The 24,411-nt window shown below is 46.2% G+C and overlaps 2 protein-coding genes across 3 annotated transcripts in view; both read left to right on the top strand.

The window, feature by feature from the left end:
- TMEM132B (transmembrane protein 132B) overlaps positions 1–24,411 on the top strand; it is a 368,394-nt gene that overhangs the window by 20,734 nt on the left and 323,249 nt on the right. The gene's annotated exons all lie outside the window — the stretch shown is intronic.
- Positions 8,741–24,411, top strand: part of LOC308576035 (uncharacterized protein) — a 476,523-nt gene continuing 460,852 nt past the window's right edge. Inside the window, exon 1 of the mRNA XM_081175238.1 lies at positions 8,741–8,937. The gene's annotated coding sequence lies outside the window, so the exon portion shown is untranslated. The remainder of the gene's footprint in view (positions 8,938–24,411) is intronic.

A 24,411-nucleotide genomic window follows, 5' to 3' on the forward strand; every position in this document is an offset into this window, starting at 1 on the left:
AACAGCAATTCGACCTAACAAGGAAAGCTTCAAGTTTGACCGTATCTCTAGGTCCTTTTTCACTTCTGACCAACAGTTCTCATAATTGTCTTTAAATAGGTTTAAGTTCTTAGCAGTCATATTAACCCCCAGGTATTTTACTTTCTTGACCAATGTTAAACCTGTCTCCTTCTGAAACCTCTCTTTCTCAATCGGTGTTAAATTTTTCTCAAGCACCTTAGTTTTTAACTTGTTCAACTTAAATCCTGCCACATGACCAAATTCCTGAATCAATTCTAATACTCTTTTAGTACTAGATTCTGGCTCCTTTAACGTCAATACTAAACCATCTGCAAAAGCTTTCAGTTTGTACTGTTTGGCTTCGACCTGTAGCCTCTGTGCATCTTGCCCCTCTCCTTCTGATTTCATGTTTATTGCACAGTTAAATACTGGGCAAGGCATCTCCTTTGGTTCAGAACCCGGACCCGGGTTGGTAGGCACTGAAGAGTCCTGGGTTGGATTGGGCCCCAAACCTGATCAGGGGTTGGGGGATGCATAGCCCTAGCATTCAGCCCCCAGGCCTGCATTTCTTTAACTCCACTTTGGAGTCTGCAACCCAGGGGGACAGAGAGCCAGGAGAGGTGGTAGAACTGGGGGAGACTTTTGCCTACACTTTTTTTTTTTTAAAAAAAGCTGAGCCGATAGGTCTTTGGCTGAAGGTCTCTAGAAATAGTAGAAAAAGTCCACATTGCCATGGTGTTTAAATTTTTAATTATCATCTTCAATTTGTCAAGCTTGGTCTTAGAGTGCTGTTTGCCAAGATCTGACTCTTTAGCTGATCAATATTCCCTTCTCCAGGTCTTGGGGCTCTGAAATAGTTACATAAAAAAATCGATGGTGTCCAAATTGGATTTGGTGCATTTTATGATTGGGGATGATACGGCTTTGAAGAGACTTTTCTCTCGTTCTCTCTGAGAATCTTGCTGCCTATGCAATGAGGGTGGTGCCTTTGTGGACTGGATACTTACCCTGGCAACGCCTCACCCTGCTCTCCATCAAAGCACCCTGGTCCCCTTCTGAATTGGCCCTAATTCGCAACATCTGGACATGACGTCACTCCAAGGTGCAGCCCAGTGATAGTCAAGAATATGTAAGCATGTGGCCTTTACTGCAGCTTCTGCTGGGGACTTTGCAGAATTAATTATAGGATAATAATGGATGAAGGGGCTAATTGCCTGTGTTTCATATCTCTAGCTCTGCTATTTAGCATGTTTTTTTAAAAACCGATGATGTATTATTGTATCGACAGGCATGCAAATCTGCCCCCTCCTTGTAAAGTGATGGAACCAGGTGGAGAGAGGTAGGTCAGGAGGGGGATACTGTATTTTTTGCTCTATAAGACTCACTTTTTCCCTCCTAAAAAGTAAGGGGAAATGTGTGTGCATCTTATGGAGCGAATGCAGGCTGCGCAGCTATCCCAGAAGCCAGAACAGCAAGAGGGATTGCTGCTTTCGCTGCGCAGCGATCCCTCTTGCTGTTCTGGCTTCTGAGATTCAGAATATTTTTTTTCTTGTTTCCCTCCTCCAAAAACTAGGTGCGTCTTGTGGTCTGGTGCATCTTATAGAGCGAAAAATATGGTATATTTTTGTCCTTGCTGGTGCCTTCTGGCCTCTTCCAGTCCACACTCCCCCATTTCTTCTTGGGACTCTGGGGCTCAAGCCAACTTGAAATGATACACTTCCAACTTCATAGCCCTTGTTTAATGAGTCGCTGTAATCTGAGACCATGGGAAGTGCATGCCTGTAATTGGGGACCATGGGAAGTGCAATTGGGGACCACAGGAAGTGAAATAGCTCGGTGGTAGAGCAGCTGCTTTGTATGCAGATCCCAGGTTCAGTCTCTCTGTGTTTTTTTAATGGTCTTGTCTAGATAGCTGGTGATGGGGAAGAGATGCTACCAGTCAAGTAGACGACACTGAGCTAGATGGACAATAGGATAAACAGCTTCCTTGGTCTCTAGCAGGGTATCACTGATCTCTCTGGTTGAGGCAAAACTATATATTCAGGTTTATTCAGTCAAAAAAGGCTTCCAATGCATTTTGAACAGGGTTCTTGCATCTTCAGACAGAAGATATACATCCCATGACTTTTCTTTCGCTGTGTTGACCTTTTTCCCTGGAGAAAGAACTTTGAGATACATTTGATGCTCTTGGACTGAATAAGTCTCTCTAAACACCCATGGAAGCGTGTTGCTGTTTTGTACATTCAGGAGATCACCTGCTTGTTGTTGGATCTGATCCTAGTGCACGTCACGTTTAGCTAAATATATTTCCTCCTCTATTTCTGCAGAGGGAGAAGAGAGCTTTTTCCTGCAAGAGATGATTTGTTTGCAGTTTTGCTGCAGATCTCATATTCCCTTTTTAAAGGCTTCTCTCCCAAATCTGACTGATGGAAAAATATTGGGAGCTATTCTTGTTTCAGTGGCTGGGCTGTTTCAAGCATAATATAATTATACTGCGTGCGTTGCAGAATATTATGATTTTTTTATATTAAAAGCACAATGTTAAATCCAGCATCAACCCAGATTACTCACTGCACCTTCAGTTTGCCTGTCACTTAAAAAGTGTTGATTAATCCTACGTCTCTCACCACCTCAGGTGAAGAGAAGAGTGTCACAAGCTGTCCGGTTTTCGCTCTGTTTTCTCTTTGCTTCCAACTCTCAAAATATTCTTGGCTTGGCTGGTTTTGCTCAAGGTCTTTCCCCCCCATTTTGCTTCTTGCACCTGGTCCCCATCAGCCCTCTGTGGTCAGCAACCTGATGATGATGATGATACCATATCATTATCTATCCACCTTCTATCTAGACTGCTACTATATATTTTGGAAAGTTCTTTGTTTGCCTGTTTGCTCTGCATTCAAATGCCTCTTAAAGGTACAGTGACCGAATTTGGCCTAGCGGTTCCTAGAACTGAAGAGAGCAGGCTTTTGCCTCTGTTTGTATACAATCAAGCACCACTGTGGATCCAAATGGCAGGCTTGCTTTTAAAAACTGTTTGTATACAATCAAGCACCACTGTGGATCCAAATGGCAGGCTTGCTTTTAAAAACTGCCCTGCTATTACCAGATTGGGCAGGGTTGTATATTATTGTTTACCCAACAGCATTTTTAAAAAATGAAATTAAAAACCTTTCTCTCTCTCTCTCTCTCTCTCTCTGAGTTTCCAAGCAAAGTTGGGCACTTTCTGCTTGTTTTATATCTAGTGTTTCTCAAGTGTCTAAAGGGCTTCATGAAGTTTATGTCCAGCCTGGAAAAGGAAAGCTTAAGAGGAGAAACAGTAGCAGCTTTGGCAAAGATGGCAGAGAAGATTTGTTTTCTGTTGCTGTGCAGCAGAGGGCCACATTCTGTTCTGGCCAGCCTTCCAGGGGCCATATGCCACCGATGGGAGGGGCCAGAAGCAAAAGTAGGTGGAGTAATGACTGTAAACATTGCCTTTCTTCTCAGAAAGTTCTTCCTGATGCTTAGTCGGAATCTTCTTTCTTGTAACCTGAAGCTATTGGTTTGGGTCCTTCTCTCCAGAGCAGGAGCTTGCTTGCTTTTCCATGGGACAGCCCTTTAGATATTTGAAGATAACTATCATATCTCCTCTCAGTCTCCTCTTTCCCAGGCTAAACATACCCAGCTCTCTCAAGCATAAGGCATGGTTTCCAGACAGTGATCATCTTGGTTGCCCTCCTCTGCCCATGTTCCAGCTTGCAACATCATTCTTAAATTGTGGGGCCCAAAACTAGACACAGTATACCAGGTGTGGTCTGAACAAGGCAGAATAGGGCGGTACTTTTTGCACACCCTTTTCCGGCTGAGAGAGCCTCCTAGTCACCCATTCCTGGACTAGAGGCATTGCAGAACTTGGCACATTATGTTTCTATGGGGTTGGCAGAATGATATCTCCTGAATTTCTAGGAAGGTTCTGAACAGTGGGGGCTGCTGTCTGCTGAGACTGGTAGGGGGCAGGGCAGGGAGACCAAACTCATTGTTGAGTTCTACAAGGACAACACCGAGGCCAAGGAGGAGGAACCTGACAGCCACCTGGACTGCACTGGACTGGACTCTGACTCTGAGTCAACTCCCTGGGATAGTTTATTGTTGTACATTGTTTTAATTGTCTGTTTTAACCATATTTGCACATCAGTTTCTAATGTTGTGAGTGTCCTCTATTTCAGAGGCTCCTACTCTGCAGCCTCTTATAGTTGTTTTAACTGCGAGCCTTTTAGTTCTTATGCTCTTACAGTTGTTTTAACTGCGTGTTTTTGATTGTTTTTTTTAGTTCTTATCTGTTTTAATTATCAGTTTTTACCCATCCATTATCCGTGTTTAATTTTGTATTTTATTCAGATGTTTTATCCTGTGCTTGTTTCTTTGTCCTTATTTGCTCTAACAATTATCTCTTAAAAAAATCCTAACTACTATTTTATTTATATGTTTTTTGTTGTTGTTTTTTTTATCCTGGTCTGTGACCGTAATAAAGTTCATTCATTCATGGACTGGATTCTGGTGCTGGAAACTGCAGAGTGCTCTTGTGTTCAGGTCACACTTGCAGGTTTCCCACCTGGAGCACAGGGCTCTTCCTATGTTCTTGAGAAGGTAGGTAGATGAGGGCCAGCTGAGAAAGGCTGAGAAAGGCGGACAGAGGCTAAAGCACTGGATTGGGATCAGGCAGTGCTGCCATTTGGCTCCCTTCCCCCTTTTTTGGGTGGGGTGGGGGAGGGAAGCTCTGTCAACAAAAGCACCTCCCCACCTCCCAGCCCCCTGCTAGTTTTGAAGACCTTTCAAAACAGACTGCGGAGCTGAGATTTATGCCCCATTTTAAGTGCAAGGGGCTGGTCTCAGGTCCTTATCGCCTTGCGGGTTTGGTAATAAACCCATCAGTGGGTGATTTAAGCTTCCTTTCCCCCTGATTGGAAAGAAGGGAGTTGATGTTATTTATGATAGGAATGTACAGCCATGCTAAGATGTTAAGGCGCCACATTTTTTTTTTTGGGGGGGGGGGAGTTGAGTCTGCGGTGACATCTTTCCCAAAGAGATTATCTCCCAGAGTTGCAAAAAGGACAACATAAGCAAGGGGGGATTTGTAGCCGGCAGTTTGCTTTTTGCGGAGCTTGGCACCCGTCATTCATCTTGAGAACTGCTGTCAATTTAGGCAACCGAGGTTTAGGGGCTGGAACCCCCTGCTTACCCCCCCCCAACAAGCTTCAGGAAGAGAGAAAGGTTATTAGCCAGAATGGAAGGCTGAGGATTGGAAAGGGCTCTTTTGCTCTCAACCTCAGAAAGATCCAACATTGGGGAGCAGAGGGTGAAAGAAGCACATGAAGAGAGAACCCAGAAATAGGGATGGGGCAGAAATTAAATTCACATTTAAAAGTGAATCTCCCTAATTTGCAGTTTCCAAAACAGCATGAGGACCTAAACATGGCCATGTTCCAAAATGTGCAATTCTCAAGTTATGTGTACAAAACTGCATATATTAGGGTCAAGTGTGCATTAAAAAGTTGTGTTTTGGAGTTAAGAACATAAAGAAAAGGAAAACATTATAGACAGAATTGTACATAAACGTGTACATGGGGAGAACGTTGCACTGAAATGCTGATGAATTTTCATGAGGACTTTTTTGTAAAAAATTGTAAACTGATGTGGAAATGTAGAGAAGTGAATTTTAAGTTGGAAAAAAATAATGAGGAATTGGAACAGCGATGCTCCGTAAGTGATCTTCATTCCTAGGTATAAGGAAGTGTCAAATGTTTGTATCTATTCAAGAGAAAACTGTAAAATGAGTGCACTTTAAGCTGCTGAGTTGTTTTTCTAAACCCATTGGGTTGCCTTACCAGGGTGGCCAACGTGATACCTTCAGGGGGTGTTGAAATTCAGCCTCTATCAGCCCAGCCTACATGACCAGTGAGCAGTGAGATGGGAGTTGCAGTCCCAAAGTATTTGGAGAGCATCAAGCTGTATTCTCCTAATCTGTACTATATAAAAATGTATGTATGTATGTATGTATGTATGTATGTATGTATGTATGTATGTGTGTGTGTGTATACACACACACACACACACACACACACACACACACACACACACAGTGGTACCTCGGGTTACATACGCTTCAGGTTACATTTGCTCCAAGTTACAGACTCCGCTAACCCAGAAATAGTACCTCGGGTTAAGAACTTTGCTTCAGGATGAGAACAGAAATCGTGCTCCGGCAGTGCGGCAGCAGCGGGAGGCCCCATTAGCTAAAGGCTACAGGTTAAGAACAGTTTCAGGTTAAGAACAGACCTCCAGAACGAATTTAAGTACTTAACCAGAGGTATCATTCTGTGTGTGTGTCTGTCTGTCTGTGTGTGTGTGTGTGTGTGTGTGTGAAGTCTTTCCCCAGCTGTAATGTGTTTGCATTAACAGAGTGCATAGTTCCCAGCTGTATTTAAATTCTCCCATTTGAATAGTCACTGGGATTTAATATAAAGAACCCTCCCTTTTGAAAAGAATGCTCTGTGTTTTTTCAGTTAGTGTCCCTAGGTCGTGTGTGTTTTTAAAAAATGTTAGTGCAACTGTTTTTTTGACCAGAAAGCTAATCTGCATTATGAGCACTTTAGTCTTATAAAAAAGAACGCCAATGCTGTGCCAAGAGAAGCTCACTTTTGTGTATTTGCTACATCTGTTAAAGAAATTGGTGGGAAACCTGGGCTGATGTTGATCTAACTCAGGTGTGGGGGGATTTATGACCCTCAGTTGCTGTTGAACTACAACTCCCATCAACCCTGGTTATGCTTGCTAGGACTCACCAGAGTTGTAGTTCAACAGCAGCTGCAGGGTGAAAGCTAATGCTATAATGTCATAATAAATGTCATAATATGGCATAGTAAGTCTTTTAATATGCCACATGATTGTGTCATTTTTGCTGCAACAGGCTAACACAGTTACCTGTCTGGAAAACCTTATTCAGGTTTCTGAGGTTTCTTATTCAGGACCACGGCACCATAGATCTCATTACCTCGACTTAGTGGGTGGGTAAGAAATTTTATTCCAGCTGCACTTCCTGAAACAATATATGAATTGAAATGCATCACCCTTTGAAATCTGAACTTCTCCGAGCTTTTGCTCTGCAGTTCTCCAGTGTGCGCAAAATGCATATGCTAGGGTAAAGCATGCATACAGATGCATGTATCAATGAAATTAGCATGCAAAAAACACATTATATTAGAGCTTGCCAAAACGTTTTCATCAGGGGAAATTGGATGCACAAATGTATTCAATAGGGGAAATTGCATGCACAGTTTTGCAGCTTAGGAGAAATTAGCACTAAAATGCTGATGGATTTTCACGAAGACTTTAAAAAAATACAATGAAATTGCAAATGGATATGCAGAACTGAACAATTAGATGGGAAAAATGGTTCCTCTCTGCCCAATTATTGGACTGACATACTTCTCATAGTTATTCTCTTGTGACATTCTAGAGCAGTCAGAATTTCTGGCTTGCTTCTTAGATCGACTAAAAATGATTGGTTGGCTCAGGAGGATAAATGCTGTTGCGAAGGGTTTGAATGGTACAGGGTTGGGTTTTTTTTCTTCATTTCTCCTTAGCTAAAGTTGGTCCTTTTCTCTCCCCCCCTCCTAGTAATTGCATGTTCACCTGCCTCAGTGTCTCAGCTGCAGTACCTGGGACCGTCTGGCTTGCCAGAGCCTCTTCCGTTTGAGTGTATCAGGGACTGGATCCCCCTTGAGACAGACAGAGAGGGAGGGAGCCAGGTGGCGACTTGAAAGAAAGATGCAAAGCAGGAGAAACTTGCCAACCCCACGACCCTGCCTGGCTGCCAAAATGTCATGCCGTAAAGAAGCTTGTAAAAAAAGAGCTCACACACCTACTGATCCATCTGTCCATTTGGTGGGCGGAGTGGAGATTGTTCCTTTGTTGGCAGCCTCAGAATTCAGCCCTGGTGCTGTGTGTGAGAGAGTCTGTCTAGCCCACTTTTTAAAAAGCTCTTAACAGTTGCTGCCACCAGATTTAAAATGTGGTAGAGATGACAATAACCCAGGAAGGAATTTTATTAGTTACATATGTAGTTGAGTAGAGTCTTAAAAAGCAGAGATATCACCTTGCCAACAAAGGCCCGTATAGTAAAAGCTATGGTTTTCCCAGTAGTGATGTATGGAAGTGAGAGCTGGACCATAAAGAAGGCTTTGCCGAAGAATTGATGCTTTTGAATTATGGTGCTGGAGGAGACTCTTGAGAGTCCCATGGACTGCAAGAAGATCAAACGTATCCATTCTGAAGGAAATCAGCCCTGAGTGCTCACTGGAAGGACAGATCGTGAAGCTGAGGCTCCAATACTTTGGCCACCTCATGAGAAGAGAAGACTCCCTGGAAAAGACCCTGATGTTGGGAAAGATGGAGGGCGCAAGGAGAAGGGGACGACAGAGGACGAGATGGTTGGATAGTGTTCTTGAAGCTACCAGCATGAGTTTGACCAAACTGCGGGAGGCAGTGGAAGACAGGAGTGCCTGGCGTGCTCTGGTCTATGGGGTCACGAAGAGTCGGACACAACTAAATGACTAAAGAACAACAACAAGAGTCTCCCGGGAATGTATGGGTGTGCTGGGCCCAGGGGATAATCCAAGCAACGCGGTCCAGGTCCGGTCTCGAATCCAAGGGTTCTACGAGGAGTCAGTTTGACAGGGCCAAGGCAGGAAACCAGGCAAGGTCAGGCAGGTTCCAGCAAACAGCAATGTTGCTCCTGCAACCTGGGGCGGGGTCCGACAGCCTTTTATCTTTGTCGGGGTAATGGCCGGTCCTGATCCCCCGGCGACTCACCTCCCTGTCTCGCCCGAAGGCGAGCACTCTTCCTGTGAGTACTCAGGTTTCTCCTTCTCTCAGACCTTAGTCTCTGCAGCTCGGGAGATGTCAGTGGGTTACTAGACCCAGAGGCCACCTCAGCCTCTCCTGACCCAACTGGTAGTGGAGCAGCTGTAAGTGATTGCCCAGCTGAAGGCAACGAGGTCATCCTCACATATGGAACCAGGGCAGGCTTAGGCACCTGACTCGGCCCAGCTGGTGCTTATTGCAGGGGACCTGTGCAGACTGGGACTCTTCAGAATCAGGCCCAGATGTCGCCTGAGGCAAAGGGTCCGGTGCGGACTGAGACTCCTCTGGTTCTGAGCCCAAGTCTCAGGCCATCACAAAGGGGTCTTAGGGGAGGGCTAGTACCTCTGTGGGGACACGTCGTGCCCCTTCTGGGGTAGTTTGTCCACCTTTGGTCCCCACCCTGAACTGAGTTCTCACCTCACAGGCTCCTAGAAGCCCTCACCCTGTGACAGCGGCTGCACCATAGGAACAGCTTTGACTGGCTGGCTAAACCAGGTGTGGGAAGCTGATGGGTCTCAAACCCTCAGTGAGTTTGAGACTTCCCCTGCTTGTGAAGGCAGGCTCCAGTGGATTGAGCAGACAAGGCCAAGAGTGGGCCCAATGGTCAAGAACGTGGCTTCTGCACACTCTGTGGAAGTGAGGGGTAGGTGGGCCTCATCAACCCAGAAAGAGAGCCCATCTAGGAGAAAGAAAACTCTGATCCTAAACCTCCACTGCCTTGCGGGATATATTCAGAAAAAGAAAAGGATAAGGAGTAAGCCCTACACAGATCTGGGGTGGAGTCCCTAAGGTGGTTGGGTGGCACCTTGTATGCCTCCTTCCACCAATTCCTGCAGCCAAGCTGCTGCCAAACATGTTGCTCTGCTTTCCTTTGGACCCCGTCAGTGAGGCCAAGAGGGGGGTCTTGCTGTCTGGGCAGCCCAGGCCCTCCAGGCACCCTGCCCAGTCTTGCAACCTGGAGAGGTCACTTCAGTGCTGTTAGTGCATTGGTTTGGAGTTGATTTCACCTGCAGATGCACACTCCATTGTCTCCCGATGCAGACGGATGCTGAAGTGTAGATAGGTTCCCACAAGGCAAGACACAGCGATACAGCAAGAACCTTTATTGAACTGCATAACTGGGAAACAGGGGCAGAGTCTCCCAGAGGCTGTAGGCCAGGAGTGGGGAAATTCTTTCAGCTTGAGGGCCGCACTCTCTTCTAAGTAACCTTCCAAGGGCCACATGCCAGAGGCAAAGGTATAGGGAACAGTTAACACAATTTTCACTCTTTCTACAGGAGGCTTTTTTATACACACTCACACACCCTTCTCTATTCTTTAGCTAGGGAGGAAAGGGACATTATCAAGGACATACCATATTTTTTGCTCTATAAGACTTACTTTTTCCCTCCTAAAAAGTAAGGGGAAATGTGTGTGCGTTTTATGGAGCGAATGCAGGCTGCGCAGCTATCCTAGAAGCAAGAATAGCAAGAGGGATTGCTGCTTTCACTGCGCAGCGATTCCTCTTGCTGTTCTGGCTTCTGAGATTCAGAATATTTTTTTTCTTGTTTTCCTCCTCCAAAAACTAGGTGCGTCTTGTGGTCTGGTGCGTCTTATAGAGCGAAAAATATGGTTTTTTCCAACAGGCAAAAACACTTGGAGTTTTAAGCAGGGTCAGTGAGGAGAGAGGTTCCCCACCCGTCTGCTGGTCATACCTTTGGAGAAGAGGGGTGATACAAAATGTGGAAAGTTCTTCGGGCCCAGACTATATGGTGTCCAGTCCTTTGGCCAGTGGGGCCAAAACCAAAAGTGAGTGGAGCAATAGATGCCAATTCTTGCACAGGAGGCCCGTTCCTACAGCCCTCTCCATCCCATGAAGTAAAAGGCCTGGTCTGAGTTTAAAAAGGCGGTTCTGCATCCAGGTGGAAATGCTCAAGGAAGGTGTGAAGCTGAGCTGATGAAGAAGGGTGAGCCCTGCGGAGGCTCCCAAAGGCCAGGCAGAGAGCCTTGGAGGACTGTATTTGGATCCTGGGTGCGAGGCGTCCCACTCCGGGAGTCCACAAGGTGTGGCAGCTGGACTCTGTGCCATCATCAGCTCTGAGCGCTCACCCGCCCTGCTCCAGCGTGAAATGCCAAGCGCCTTCCTAGTGAAGATGCACAGGCCACGTCCTCTCTGAAAACCGGTTGCTGGAGCTGAATGTTCCCTATTCCATGTACATTTTCCCCACCAAACTGATTCTGTGTGGGCTGCTCACTAAGTGTTATAATGGAATTGAACCAGTTCCAGCTTGCTGTAGCCGTCGATTCATTGAAACCCTCTTTGAATGCAAATTAATCCTTATAAACTTTTTTTTTTAAGAAGCCATGCCAATGTAAGCATCGTATGCTTATAATGCTTACGGTACAGGAGGGCCCCCCCCCCCCGGGTGTGGGTTGCACGGGGAAGGAAGAAAGAAAGGTATTGCAAACTAATTTCAAACTAGTTAATCTAATCAGGTTGCTGGCAAGTTGCTTTAATTACAAATGATTGTTTACAATAGCGGAGCATCTGCTGTTAACTGGTAACGAGGGGAGGGGGGGACTCGCTCCCAGGGTGTACCGCTGTGCCACCAACAACATTTCCACCCCCCCATCCTTCTGCTCAGCTAAGGGTGAAAGTAGACAGTGACTTGGTGCACCAGCCAATGCCCTTAGGGGTCACTAATGGGAACAGATTGCACCTGGCGGGGCAGAGTGATGGCCTTGGAAAAGATGTTGTGGGCGTGTGGATAAGCCTGCCTCTCCCAAAGCGCGATCCAGATCGCCCCCTCTCCTATGTACAGTATTTTGTGAAGAAAAAGATGCCAGATGTTCCACTTACAGAACTACCTTAATGTAGCCTGACTGCTTTGCTAGGGTGCTGGCCCTGTGCTGAGGGTCATCTCAAGGACAGAACTTTTTAGCAGATGTGGTCAGCGAAGAGACCTTTGAAACTGATGGTTAACTTTCGACGCCTGGGGGAACTTGCATGCACACGTTGTCTCTGAACGTACCGAAGAAAATAGCTGTGCAATGCTGTGCTGAAGTGAAATGGATAAAATATAGAAAAAAGTGTAGTGAAACCAGGTCAGGATCACCTGAGTGTTGCTGTGTGTGTGTGTGTGTGAGTGATAACGCAAACCCCTCACATGTAGAATCATAGAATCATAGAGTTGGAAGAGACCACAAGGGCCATCGAGTCCAACCCCCTGCCAAGCAGGAAACACCATCAGAGCACTCCTGACATATGGTTGTCAAGCCTCTGCTTAAAGACCTCCAAAGGAGGAGACTCCACCACACTCCTTGGCAGCAAATTCCACTGTCGAACAGCTCTTACTGTCAGGAAGTTCTTCCTAATGTTTAGGTGGAATCTTCTTTCTTGTAGTTTGGATCCATTGCTCCGTGTCCGCTTCTCTGGAGCAGCAGAAAACAACCTTTCTCCCTCCTCTATGTGACATCCTTTTATATATTTGAACATGGCTATCATATCACCCCTTAACCTCCTCTTCTCCAGGCTAAACATGCCCAGCTCCCAATCATGCAATTGCCAGTGCTATGAACCAGAATCCTGGACAGCCTACAACTCAGCTGGGGCAAGGCTGTTGCCTCAGAGGCCCCCCAAATTTGGGAGGGCCAGCAAATCCAGTCTCTGTGGAGGGCCCCCTGTTCTCGTTTTCTTCCTCCTCCTCTGCCCATTGTCTTTTGAGGCAGATGGGTGCCAATAACAAGAACACCCCACCTTTTTCGCCAAGCAGCTCAAGGTTGCATATACAGTTCTCCCCCCCCCCATTTAATCCCCACAGCAACCTTATGAGGTAGGCTAAGAGGCAGCGACTGGCCCAAGGTGAGCTTCATGGCTGAGTGGGGATTTGAACCCAGACCTCTCAGATCCTAGTCCGACACTCTTAACCACTAAACCACTTGCTTGCTTCGTGTCCTTCAGATGTTGTGGGACTACAACTCCTATCATTCACTGGCTTCCAATTAGTTACCGGGCTAAGTTCAAGATGCTCGTACAGGTATAGAAAGATGTATACAACTTGGGATCAGGACACCCAAAACACCTGCTCACCTTTTATATACCCAACCAATTGCTGTGCTCTGCAGGAATGGGACTCCTCCATGTGCCATTTCATCAGGAGGTCTTGTTCTATGTGATTTAGGAACGGGGCCTTTAGGGTGGTGGCACTTCCTCTGTGGATCCCCCGTTATTTATCAGACAGGTGCCATCTCTATTGTCCTTAGGGCACCTATTGAAGACGTTTCTTTTTTCTCAACAAGCCTTTTAAGTGGAGGTATTTAACCCAGCCTGTATAGAAATGGGCACAACTTTCATGGGAGACAAACCAATCAATCAATCAATCAATCAATCAATCAATCAATCAGTCAGTCAGTCAGTCAGTCAGTCAGTCAGTCAATCAATCAATCAATCAATCAATCAATCCAGAAACTCATGGGAATGTGAAGAGCTGAACTTAATGGTTGGAAAGAGAAGGCACTGAAATGGTCAGATTTGCTCCCCACCCTGCCAGTATGGCCAGTAGTCCAGGATGATGGGAATTGTAGTCTGGTGACACCTTGCAGCTTCCTCATCCCTGCAATAGATTGGGCACCCAGGTCTGTTGTTGTTGTTGTTGTTGTTGTTGTTGTTGTTGTTGTTGTTGTTGTTGTTGTTGTTGTTGTTGTTATTTGTACCCCGCCCACCTGGCTGGGTTTCCCCAGACACTCTGGGCAGCTTCCAACAAAGTATTAAAATACAGTGGTCTGTTAAACATTAAAAGCTTCCCTAAACAGGGCTGCCTTCAGATGTCTTCTAAAAGTCTGGTAGTTGTTGTTCTCTTTGACATCTGGTGGGAGGGTGTCCCACAGGGCGGGTGCCACTACCAAGAAGGCCCTCTGCCTGGTTCCCTGTAACTTGGCTCGTCTCAGTGAGGGAACTGCCAGAAGGCCCTTGGCGCTAGACCTCAGTGTCCGGGCAGAACGATGGGGGTGGAGACGCTCCTTCAGGTATACTGGCGAGGCCGTTTAGGGCTTTAAAGGTCAGCACCAACACTCTGAATTGTGCTTGGAAACGTACTGCCCATTTATAGCTGCCCAGGTGACTGTCCTTCGTTGCTAGGTGAATTCTAGCTGCAGCTTCTGTGGAACTGCAGTTTCTGCATAGCCATAAATGTTCGTTTCCTGTGTCCCCCCCCCCCCTTTCCTTAAATATCTGTTAGCTGCTTGTGAGCGGAATTCTGGAAAGGGTGCGCTGGTGTTTCTTAACTGTGTTTCTTGTGCACTTGATGCTAAACGCAGCGTGGGTGTTTGTGACTTGATGGCTGGTTGTGAAGGTGTCTGTCTGTCTGTCTGCCTGTCTTACATACACACTCTTACGCTGACAGGGCTGACAAAGATATTCAGACTTTTTTAAATTTAAAAACATAGAGTGGGGAGGTACTTCAAATGTCATCCAGGTGATGCTGGAAATCTGCTGTTAACAACATCCCTGAAATCCATCCAAACTGCTTGAAAATATTTAATATTTAATATTAAAATATTTAATATTTAATTTTCCCCGGTTGGAAGTATTGTTGCAAGTGGCATTTATGATTTGCTGGGGCAGCTGGTGCCCTCCATTTCTTTTTGGACTACAACTCTCATCATCCCTGACCACTGGCCATGCTGGCAGGGGTAGATGGGAACTGGAGTCCCACCATAGATGTAGCACAGATTTACCAAGTTTGCTGTTCCTGCTGCTTTGAGTTTTAGGGACTTAGGAAGCTGCCTTGCGCTGAGTCATCGCTTCATCAAGCTCAGCACTGCTTGCACTGGCTGGCAGCAGCTTTCTGGGGTTTCTGGTGGGGAGTCTTTCCCAGCCCTACCTGGAGATGGCATTTGGGGTTGAACTTGGGACCTTCTGCATGCAAATCAGATGCTCCACCACTGAACTGTGGTCCTTCCTTGAGGGATTTTTGATCCAGTGCCCTGGGAGATGCCACCTGTTCTAGTGACACATGCTTCTCTTGGCCCTCTGTTTTCCGGCCTCCCCTTTACTTCAACTTCAGGAATGTCCTCCTGGTCTGCTTTCCCCCTTTGCTGCTCTTTCCTCAGCCATTCTTGAGTTCAGTTTTACATCATCATCATCATCACCATCATCATCAATCTTTATTACGGTCCAGAGACCCACCAAATCATTACAAAGCAATACAGAATTCATACAGCCTACCTCCAGGTTAAACAAGCATTTGGTTCGGAATATAAGGATCATTTGTTCTTGCAACCACTGATAAAAACTTTGCCACTGCTAATGTTCTAGCATTTGTCCGGTCTTCCAATAGGAACCTGATATAGTGAGCCTCTGATTTTCCCGGAAAAGGTACCAGCAAGGGTAGTATCAGTTCAGCCCTGGCTTGCTCATATTTTTACAAGTATCCTTCACTTTCTGGCTTGCAATGTTGTGAGACTCAAGACGTGGAATACACGTCCCTCCCTCTGTCATCATGTGTCAGCTTGGACCAGATAATTGCTTTGTTTGATGGCTCTGAACTCTATATGCAAAATGAAGAAAAAGCTTGCATAAGGGGAAGAGGCCTGCAGGATATCCAGGCATCCTGGCTGCCCAGAGTTTTTCTTCCTTTTAATAACAGAGGTTTCCCAATCATTCCCAGCCCAATGCATAAATGCTGCTTCAGGAACAATTATCTGTCATTTCAGTATTTATCCTTCCCCCCTCCTCCAAGGACAGGGCAGCATGCATTTGTCCCCCCCCCCCCCGGATTTCACCCTCACATTAACCCTGTGAGGTAGGCTAGGATGAGATTTAACATTTGATCTAGTGAGGTGTACAGTGGTACCTCGGGTTACAGACACTTCAGGTTACAGAGGCTTCAGGTTACAGACTCTGTTAACCCAGAAATAGTACCTTGGGTTAAGAACTTTGCTTCAGGATAAGAAAGTTGGCTTCCAGGTGGAAAAATCTAAATTGGAAACAGAACTGTTAGAACCCAAAACCAAGATTTTGTCAAAAATGTATAACTTGCTGCTGAAATGGAACACTCAGGATGAGACGGTTAAATCTGTCATGTTTAAATGGGCACAAGATGTTGGACATAATATTATGTTTGCTGACTGGGAACAGTTGTGGACCACCGGGATGAAATTTACGGCATGCAATGCCTTAAGAGAAAATATTATGAAAATGATATATAGGTGGTACATGACCCCAGTCAAGCTTGCAAAAATTTATCATCTGTCCGACAACAAATGTTGGAAATGTAAAGAAAATGAAGGTACATTTTTTCACCTTTGGTGGACGTGCCCTAAGGTTAAGGCTTTCTGGGAAATGATTTATAATGAATTGAAAAAGGTATTTAAATATACCTTCCTGAAGAAACCAGAGGCTTTTCTCTTGGGCATGGTTGACCAGTTGGTGTTAAAAAAGGATAGAATTTTCTTTATGTACGCTACAACAGCAGCAATAATACTTATTGCAAAGTATTGGAAGATGCAAGAATTGCCCACTTTGGAAGAATGGCAGATGAAGCTGATTGACTGTATGGGACTAGCAGAAATGACTGGCAGAATCCGAGACCAGGGAGAAGAGTCGGCAGAAGAAGATTGGAAAAAATTTAAGGACTATTTACAAAAATACTGTAAAATTAAGGAATGTTGAATGATGTTGGATTGAAATTAAGTGGTTTCTAGCTGTAATGATACTAAAGATTATGATAAAATGGTTTTCTTTTTATAAGTAAGAATTTAAGGTTATAATAGCCTAAGATGATGGAGAGAAAATAAGGTGTTTCTTGTTTTTAAAGCTGTAATGCTTTGAGATATGGATTTGCTGCACAAATAACTTGAACTGGATATACAAGAAGGGGAGGTATGAGGAGGTCGGGGAAATATGTTAGGAGAAAATAAGTTGTGAAATTTATGTGTTTTTAACTTTTTTCTTTTTATGTCTGCTTTTTTCTTTTTGTTTGTAAAAAATTGGAAAATTTAATAAATATCTTTATAAGAACTTTGCTTCAGGATGAGAACTCTGCTAACCCAGAAATAGTACCTTGGGTTAAGAACTTTGCTTCAGGATGAGAACAGAAATCGCATGGCGGCGGTGCAGCAGCCACAGCGGGAGGCCCCATTAGCTAAAGTGGTACCTCAGGTTAAGATTGGTTTCAGGTTAAGAATGGACCTCCAGAATGAATTAAGTTCTTAACCCGAGGTACCACTGTACCTGGCAGGCCTTTCTCCTGCTCTGGAGGGCAGGACTCAAACCAATGGCTTCAAGTTGCAATAGAGGAGATTCCAACTAAACATCAGGAGGAACTTTCTGATGGTAAGAGCTGCTCAAGGGTGGAATGGACCCCTGGAGAAGGTAGTGGTTACTCTCTGCCTCCTGCCCTCAAAAGATGAACAGCATTAGGAGACAATGCAATTGGCACTTTTTTTTTTTGCTTCAGTAATTTTCTTAAACAAGTGCAGATTTAATTAAGGCTTATTGTAAATTAATTTGACCTGGGCACTGAGCCAATGAGGGGAGAACATAAAGGTACACATCTGGCTCAAGCTGATCTTTTGCTCTGTTTTTTAAAACAAATCTTGGGAAGGGGCATTTAAGCAAGATTGGTCTCGGTGGGGGTCAAGCACAGGTCTCTCTCCAGGCTTCAGGAGAAAATCACGTACCGTATTTTTTCGTGTATAAGACGCCTCTGTGTATAAGACGCCCGCTATTTTTGGTGACTCTAATTTAAGAAAGAGGGAGATGGCGCAGAGTTGTTGAGCTTTTGGGGGGGGGAGGATTGGGGTTTTTTTTTGGGGGGGGGGTTGCACAGGGTTGTTGAGCTTTTTTTAGGGAAGATTGCAGACACGCATCGCGAAATCTGCCTCTCGTCTGTCCCCTCGCCGGCATGAGCTACCAATCGCCCACCCAATTGCCACAGCAACAGCCAATCAACACCAACCCTTGACGCAGCTACCAATAACACGCCCAATAGCCACTGACAGCCGCAGCAGCAACCAATCAAATGTCCACCCCATGCACTATCCATGTATAAGATGAGCCCCACTTGAAACAAATTGGTCTTATACACGGAAAAGTACGGTACAAAATGACTCTTGGATGTGAAATTGTAGTGCTACTTAGGCCAGTGGGGAGGTGTGGGTGTGAGATGTTCAGCAGCAGCAAACCAGGACAGCTGCTAGGGAGCTGGCTCAGTCTGTCACCTCAGCCACCCACAACCCACACTGTCCACCTGGGTTGCCTGCCCACTCACCTGCCTGCCTGCCCTTCCACCACCCAGCTACAGTTCGTGTGGCTGCTTATTGGCAGCCATGTAATCTGCAGCATGATGACATTCTTACAGTGTTCTTTTTATAGGGAGATATAGCAACTAGCAATTACATTTGCAGAGAAGACAATCCATACTTCTTTCCAAAGGCCAAGGTACATGGCTTTATCTCAAGTCAACAGGTGAAAGGTTTAAAAGTGTTGGTGTCAGATGCACCTCTATAGGGAGGGAATTCCGTGTTTTGGGGGCTGCCACAGAGAAAGCTATTGCATGAGCCAATGTCCCCCGAACCTCTGAGGACAGCCATACTGCCAGCAGGACTTCATCCTCCCATCTCCATACTCAGATTGGCAGCTAAGGAAGGAGGCACTCCTTCAGATATTTAGTTTTTGTTTAGGGCTTTATGTGCTCATATAAACTGAACACCATTTATTCATCCCCTTTGGCTTCTAAGATTTTGCTGGACATTGCTCATACATTGCCATGAGGTCCAGAAATTTGTTTCTTTTTAAAAAATGAAAGCTTAGATTTTTTGGGAAGTGGCAGCAGCACCTCCTTCCCATCTGTCCCTGCTACATAGCTGTGGGATCCAGGTCATATTCTCGGCTCTCTTGATAGGTGACTCCATTAATAATGGCCTTCCTTAAGCAATCTGTATTTTTTTTTTAAATAAGAGGTTGATGAAAACAACTGGATTATTATTTTTGTGTATTTGTTTAATTGCTTACCAGTTTTGACCGGAGCACCAGGCTTCTGCAGCAAGGTTTCTGTTGCTTGAGGATTGCTGCTGGCTTGCCGGAAGCCTTGCGTGCTATAATTCTCCGCTCACTTCTGCAAAAGGAAAGGCTGCTTTGTTTTAGAAATCCACCTTGGGCAAGATGGTCCAGCTGCCTCCTTGGACGCCTATTAGAAATGAGTGGGTGGTATTAATGCACAGGTATCTTTTTGCTACCTAAATCCCTCTAACAGTCTGGTAGCTCTAATCAGGGAAGTTAAGGGTTTGAACTGGATTATCTTCTTACACCAGGAGGTGGCCTCTTCAGGCTAGAGATTAGATGTCTCCTGAACTGTCTGCTGCCTTTCATGAATTGTGATTTCCTTTTGAGCAAATCCTTCTGTTTCTTTTGGCTTTTCCTACAGGAAGCCTTTAGCTCTTTTGACTAGATCTCTGTTTTCTTTCTCTCGTCTTTTCTCTCAGTGTGGAACAAAAGGTAAAGGTAAAGGACCCCTGACCGTTAGGTCCAGTCGCGAACGGCTCTGGGGTTGTGGCGCTCATCTTGCTTTACTGGCCGAGGGAGCCGGCGTTTGTCCACAGACAGTTTTTCTGGGTCATGTTGCCAGCATGACTAAGCTGCTTCTGGCAAAACCAGAGCAGCGCACAGAAACGGTGTTTACCTTCCTGCCGGAGTGGTACCTATTTATCTACTTGCACTTTGACGTGCTTTTGAACTGCTAGGTTGGCAGGAGCTGGGACCAAACACCAGGAGCTCGCCCTGTTGTGGGGATTCGAACCGCCGACCTTCCAATCGGCAATCCCAAGACTGCACACAGACTCATCAGCAGATGGTGTGGATGTGATTGGGCGCCCAAGGGGCATTTCTCTGGTTCCATGTGGACAGCATGGCACTGATCTCCTTCCTGTCTCCCCTTCTTCTCCACTTGTAGTATTCACAAGCCTCCTGCAATTTAGGCTTGACACAGGCAGAGGAGCAAGATGGGGCAGGATTCCCCATGTGCCTTGTTTTCTCCCTCTGTCTCTTTCTCTCTGAGATTGCATGGATTGATTGGGGCCCAGGGGAGAGGTGAGCAAACAGGCAGTGGCAACAGTGAGGAGGTGGGGGAGAGGAAAGTGGTGAGACCATCATTGCCATTATCTAAAAATGGGTCTCTCCATACACGCATCCCGCCCTGCCCTGTGGTCTGAAGTGATGTTCCTGGACAGGGAGGCATTTTAAAAGCTGCCTGTTTGAGATGCCATGACAGATGGCCATCCAGCTTTTGCTTAAAAGCCTTCAAGGAAGGAAAGTCCACCACCTTCCAATATCATAATTGTTAAGTTGTGGGTGAACATATCAGACGACACTGCTGATGAGTCTGTGGGCACTCCTGGGACAGAAAGCAGCCACCTTTGGGGCTCCATGAGGCTTCCCCACTGAGCAGGCTTGACGGCCCCTACTTCTGGTTGCACCAAAATGTGGGCAGGCTGAGCTGGCACCTCTGGTGGAGCTGCTGTGCCCCTGCCCCTGCTGGGTGGGGTGTGGTGGGCAGCTGCTTAGCACACTCACTGGCCTGGGTGCCTCTGCTGGGGCCACTTTCCTCTTGGTGGTAGGTGTTGGGTCCTTGTTGTGCGGCTGACTGTCTTCCCTGCTTGCAGATCAGGGTCTGTTGAAGTGGAGCTGCAGAAAGTGGGAGGCAGAGAAGAGGAAGAGGAGCCCAATTAGCATGATGCAGGCTCCTCTTCCCACTCCACACAGGTGTTCTTACCTGTCAGTGAATCCATACCTGTTCTGCAGGCAGCTTCTGTTGGCCGTATCAGACAAAAGTGGTTGCCATGGTGCGTGTGCACATGTGTGTGCAGGCATGATTTGGACCTTGGTGCTGGTGCTGAGGGAAGCTTATTTAACCCTTTCCCTCAACGCTGTTCCCGTCCTCCTCAGCTTACATTGCTACCTTCCCTACCCAGCCGCCAGCTGTGAAAGGGGAAAATAGGTGGGTATCTGTATTCTGACCACACTTTCTTAACATGACTGGTGTGTGTGTGTGCGTGTGCACATGGATATGTGAGAGTGAAATGGGGAGAAGGGCAATACCATCTTTACTTCCTCCCTCCCCTTAGCCTGAAGAGACAGAATTGCAAAGGGATGGGTTTGGTTTTTTTTTAGTGTTTTTTCAGTCAGCTATTTGGGATAATTCCACTTGGGCAGTTTAGTTCCTCTTGAATGTCACAGACAATACAAAGCCATCATAATGATCCATATTAAATTTATCTCCCCCTGGAAATGTTTCTCTCTCTTTCTCTGGAACATTCAGTGTGTACCACCCACATAGTTTAGCACCCTCAGAACAGCTGACAGGGCCTCGTGTGAGCTTCTATTACACGTTATCATTTGGAGAGCACTGTGGCCTGGTGTGTGTGTTTGTGTGTGCGTGTGCGTGTGTGCACGCATCATATTCATCTCCATGGAGTCCTCGGCCTCCTCTGGTTATTCAGCCTGTGAGACATGGCACAATCTCTTTCTCTACCCACTCTCTCTATCACCCTCTCCCCCCGTGAGACTCATCAGGTGGGAGGACTTGCTCAAAATCTTGCTCCTGTTCTCTTCCATGCCCCCCCCCGGAAGATGATATATATAAAACCCAGCCTTGCTGATTTTGCCGGAATCTGGCATGGCCAAGAACCGGGTACCTGAGAAAAAGCCGATTTCATGTTCAGGGAGATAGATCAAGCAGGGGTCTGAAGGTAGCATAGTCAGGTGGTGCAGTAGCTCAGTGCATCTGCCTGTTAACCAGAATATTGGTGGTTCAAGCCCACCCAGGGACAACTGTGGGCAGGATTCCAGCAACGCAGGGGTTTGGACTAGGTGAGCCTCAGGGTTCCTTGCAACTCTGCTATTCTAGAGGCGGGATAATTTCTTTTCTTTCAACCTTTTATTCGACCGTCAGTCAGAAAAAAGTACAATTGTCAATACACAGTTAAAACATCCAAGAAGATTTTAGAGCTTAGCCAACACTAAAATGGGCTAAACAGATAGCCCCATATCAATACAATCAATTAAAGTCAAGAGGCGGGATAATAAGGCCTTTGTACCACCGGCCGTCTGCATGCTGCCCTCCAGATGTTGCTGGACTACAGCTTCCTTCATTCTACAGTTCTGTGATTCCTGACCACTGGCCATGCTGGCTGGGTTTTTGAGTCCAGTAACACCTTGGTTTCCTCCGCAGGCAACTCTGTGTTGCGGTCTCATTTGGAAACACAGTGTGCAGCATGAATGGAGAGCTGTATTCAGACGGAGGGCTGTTCTCCTTGCTGGGCAACCTTCCAGGGTCCACGTGGCACTGGTGGGGCGGAGCCAGAGGCAAGATTGGGCAGATCAACGGCTGCCAATTTTACCTTTGGACAATAGTTTCTGCACGTTACAAGATCCTCCTCTCTCCTCCCTCAGGGCAAGCAGGAGATGTTATGAGAGCTCAAGGTTGCATTCCAGTTGGGAGGGTGTGGCCTGTGGAGAAGGGGTGTGGCCTGTGGAGAAAGGGTGTGGCCTGTGGAGAAGGGGTGTGGCCTGTGGAGAAAGGGGTGTGGCCTGTGCTGAGTCCCAAAGGCCCAGATAGAAGCGTGTGGAGGGCTGCATTGCCCTCGCTCGGTTCTGAGGTTCCCCACTCCTGGTCCAGTCTTAAGAAGGGTATTGTGCAGAAAAGTGCAACCACAAGGATTGAGTGCCACAAGGAAAGACTGAAGCAGTGTTAGGGTATCGATGGCCTCCCAGCTGCTTCTGAACTACATCTCCCATTACACCCAGGCAGTGTGACAATGGCCAGGGATTAAGAGAGGTGGAGTTCAGCAACATATTTTAAAACACTAGCTAAACCTTGGGAGTGTTTAGCATTTTTTCATATTGTGTATTAGGGAGATCAGCATTTGGTGGGAATCTGCTGTTTCGGTGCTGCTTTTGCTTGCAGGCATGGCCAAACTTGGCCCTCTAGAAGTTTTGGGACTACAAATCCCATCATCATTAGCTAACAGGACCAGTGGTCAGGGATGATGGGAATTGTAGTCCCCAAACATCTGGAGGGCCAAGTTTGGCCATGCCTGGGGAATGGGCTTCACTTACACTTTGGAAGTCCCTGCCTATTGACACCAGACAGACTCCTTCTCTACTCTTTTCAATGCCTGCATAAAACATGCCTTTGTTTAGGTCAGGCTATCCAGACACATGGAGCTAGTTACATGTGTTTTATTTCTTTTTAGCTGCCATTGATTGTGTTTTGAATATTTTAAAGTACCCATCTTTAACTGTTTTTTTGAATGGATAATGCTTTGGTTTTTGTAAAAATTGCTTAGAAAGGTTTTTCTTTTTTTCTCTTTATAATTATGCAGTATATAAATTTTGTTAAATCAAAATGAGTAATAATCTGCTAGCTGAAATCCAAGAGGTTGGCAAATGCAAAGCGGAACTTGTTTGCCAGCTTCCCTGCTCGCTCCCCCCCCCCCGCTGCCTCAAATCTTCTTTTTTAAAGCATTGTTCTGAGTCATCGTGCTAATAAACATGGAACGGCTTAGATCAGTGCTCGCTGTCCTTATCGAAAAGGGTCCTTTTCATAATGAACACAAATAGTTTTATGCTCTTCTCTGCGTGCACCTTTGCAGTTGCATAGTCAAAAATAGCATGAAAACTTCCGGTAGTTTAGCAAGAGTGACTTGACACACCTGAAGCTAATCAGGAGCAGAGGTCAATGCGCAGTTTGAAATGCAGGGAAGGTTATTACAACTGGGCGACTCTCTCTCTCAGCTGTGCCCTGGTTTTTACCTGTGGAAAACAACAGGCAAGAGGCAATAGTTTGTACAATGCACAAGTCGCTTCATTTGGATGCAGGTTCCAGCTGTGCTTTTATCTGTCAATAGATCTAGGTCAGGGAGGGGGGAACTTGCTTTGAAACCTGAAGCTTGCATTCCCTTAGGGCTAATTCTCCACTGCTGGCAGTGGGCAGGGTTGAAATGAAAGTGGATGGGACCTAAGTGGGCTTCAGTGGTAAAGGGACCCCTGACCATTAGGTCCAGTCATGGACAACTCTGGAGTTGCAGTGCTCATCTCACTTTACTGGCCAAGGGAGCCGGTGTTTGTCCGCAGACAGCTTCCGGGTCATGTGGCCAGGATGACTAAGCAGCTTTTGGCAAACCAGAGCAGCGCACGGAAACGCCGTTTACCTTCCTGCCGGAGTGGTACCTATTTATCTACTTGCACTTTGATGTGCTTTCTAACTGCTAGGTTGGCAGGAGCTGGGATTGAGCAACAGGAGCTCACCCCGTCGTGGGGATTCGAACCACAGACCTTCTGATTGGCAAGCCCTAGGCTCAGTGGTTTAACCCACAGCGCCACCCATGTCCCAGCTTCAGTGGTAGGTGGGGCTATTCTAGCATCCCTCCCTCATGTACCACCCCACATCACAAATACAAATAGTTCACACCCCCATGTCCACATGTATATGTGTATGCATGTATATCTATACCAGGTGAGGGGAGGACTTTGGTACT

Source organism: Podarcis bocagei (genome assembly GCF_964188305.1).
Source record: "Podarcis bocagei genome assembly, chromosome: 16".
Lineage (NCBI taxonomy): Eukaryota > Metazoa > Chordata > Lepidosauria > Squamata > Lacertidae > Podarcis > Podarcis bocagei.